Below are 2,912 nucleotides of genomic sequence, written 5' to 3' on the forward strand. Positions count from 1 at the left end.
CATGCTTGACACGTCAAAACATTTTGACGTGCCATGCATGACACGTCAAAAGTTTTTGACGTGCCATGTGTGGCACGTCAAAAACTTATAATAAATATATATATTATCTTATGCATGCATATATTTATATATTAATTGGCATGCATGTGATATATCTATATATATATATCACAATAAAAATTATAATTTATACTAATGACAATAAAAATTAATTTTTTATGCCAATTAACATTAATTGTTTTTTAATGCATATTTGTTTATATCAAAATTAATGTTACATTTTTTTTTTATTAAAAAAAGTTTTTGACGTGTTAATTTGACACGTCAAAAGGTTTTGATGTGTCAAATTGACACGTCAAAAACTTTTGACGTGTTAAACTAGCACGTCAAAAGTTTTTGACGTGTTAAAATAAAACACGTCAATAATATTTTTTTTGACGTGTCTGCTTAGACACGTCAAAAAACATCTATTTTTTTGTAGTGCGTATGCTGGGGGCAAAAAAACCTATGGAAATGACCTTAGACTTCTAGTCATTGGCAAATTAGATTATAGCGTATGATGGGGGCAAAAAAACCTATGGAAAGTCTAAACAGTCTTTCTCCAATACAACTTTTTTAAAAATAATTGTTGAATTAGAATTTGATTTTCTTTTTTATAAGTTCTGATTCAATATGTATCTCAATTTCGCTTCCCAATTCGGCCATTGTATTACTCCATGAGGGAGCTTCAATAAAGTGCATCGGAAATGCTTCTCTACACATAAGATGGTTGATGACCCAGTTTAGCATTAAGTAGCTAGTGTACCTTCAATACAAAAAACCAATTTTTTGCCGACTTAAATCTGATGTGTTAGATTTAACACGTTAGAATTTTCTGACGTGTCAGATGTAACACATCAGAATTTTCTGACGTGTTAAAATTGGCATGTCAGAAAAATTTTTTGACGTGTCACTTTCTGACACTTCAAAATTTTTTCTGATGTGTCAAAGTTTGACACGTCAGTAAATTCTTTAATTGAAAAAAAAAAATTGACACATTAGTAATTTAAAAATTATTAAAAAAAATATTTTTTCTTTTTTTATTATTTTTTATGGATTTTTTTTTCAATTAAAAAATTTATTAATTTAAATTATTTTTCAATTAAAATAATATATATATTTTTTTAAGGGTTAAATACCTAATACCCCCTGAGATTTAGAAACTTTATTTTTACTCCTTTGGGGTTTAGTTTTTATCATAGGAGGTCCTTGTAGTTTTAATAAATGACCAAGTTAGTCAATCCGTCAGTTGACCGTTAGTTGACTTAACAGAATTCCACGTGGACCAATCAGATGTTGACACGTGGCCCCTACTTAATTTTTTTTTAAAATTAAAAAAAAAAAAAAAGGAAAATTAGTGGTTTGGGTGGCCGAACTAATTCTCAAGCAAGAGTGGTCACACCCCATTGTTTCTTCAAATCGAGATCAAAATCTCTAAATTACTGTAAAACTAAATCGTGAGTTTTTTTTCCTAAATCAAAAAATCTCTTTCTTCCTTGAATCTCTTCTCTTCTCCTTTTTTTTTTTTTTTTTTTTTCCTTCGAGCTTCTTCTTCTTCTTGATCTGCTTTTCTTCTAGCTCTGCTGCCGTGCATAGAGATTAAGAGAGAAGAGGGAGCTTTTGTTGCATGCATGCAGAGAGAAGAGGGAGATTGAGAGAGGGGAAGAAGATATGGAATTAAATAAGAAAAGTAGATTTGGGGGAAGGAATAAATAATAAAAGTGGGAAAGAAGAGGGAAAATTAAAGTTGAATGTCCGGAATTTTCTTTTTTTTTTTTTTTTTTTTTTTTTTTTTTTTTTTTTTTTGACGTGCTAGTTTTAGCATGTCAGAAATATATATATAAACCTGATATATATTAAAAAAAAATTAAGAAATACTAACGTGTTGGTTTTAGCACGTCAGAAATATATAATATAAATATTTAAATATTAATTTATTTAAATAAAATTTTTAAAAATTAAATTGAATTTAAATTTCCTAGACGTGTCAAATATTGACACGTCAGGAAATCCTGATGTGTTGAATGTAACACGTCAATAAATATTGACGTGTCATATTCAACACGTCAAAAAAAAAAAAAAATTTTGTTGACATGCCACTTTTGGCACGTCAATAATTACTGACGTGGCAAAATTTGGTTACTGTTTGCCACGTCAGTAACCATCCTGTTTTTTGTAGTGCTTGCTGAAAATACTTTACTTTAAGGATCTTAGCAGATAGAGAATTAGGATTCTGGAGGATACATCAACATTGTTTCGCTAGTAAGGCTTTTTTTAAGACATTTTAGATCATGAAAACCCATATCTCCATGACTTTTGGAAACACCCATCTTCTCCCATCTAATCCATTGAATTTTCGAATCTTGCTCATAGTGGCTCCACCAACAGCATTGCATCATGGCATTGATCTCCCTAATTAGGTTCTTTGGGAGTAGAAAAATACTCATTGTATGGGTAAGGATAGCTTCGGCCACTGCTTTCAATAGGATTTCTTTCCCTGCTTGAGAAAGGAATTTGTTCTTCCAATTACATATACAGCTCCATACTTTCTCTTTGACAAAATAGAACGCCATCCTTCAAGATTGTCCAATAATAGCAGGCAAACCCAAATATTTCTCAAAACAATTTGTTGCCTGTACTCCCAAAGCTAGCAAAATTTGTTGTTTAGTACTGGCCTCCATGTTTCGAATAAAAAATAAGGATGTTTTCTATTTATTTAGCCGTTGCCCAGATGCTTTTTCATATCTATCAAGCACTTTTTGTAGTTGTGACTATTCAAAAAAGTTCGCCTTGCAAAAAATGAAACTATCATTTGCAAAGAATAAGTGATTAACCTGTACCCTCCCTCGAGCAATCAGAGCATCTTTAATCTC

The sequence above is a fragment of the Corylus avellana genome, chromosome ca8, assembly GCF_901000735.1.
Source record: "Corylus avellana chromosome ca8, CavTom2PMs-1.0".
Lineage (NCBI taxonomy): Eukaryota > Viridiplantae > Streptophyta > Magnoliopsida > Fagales > Betulaceae > Corylus > Corylus avellana.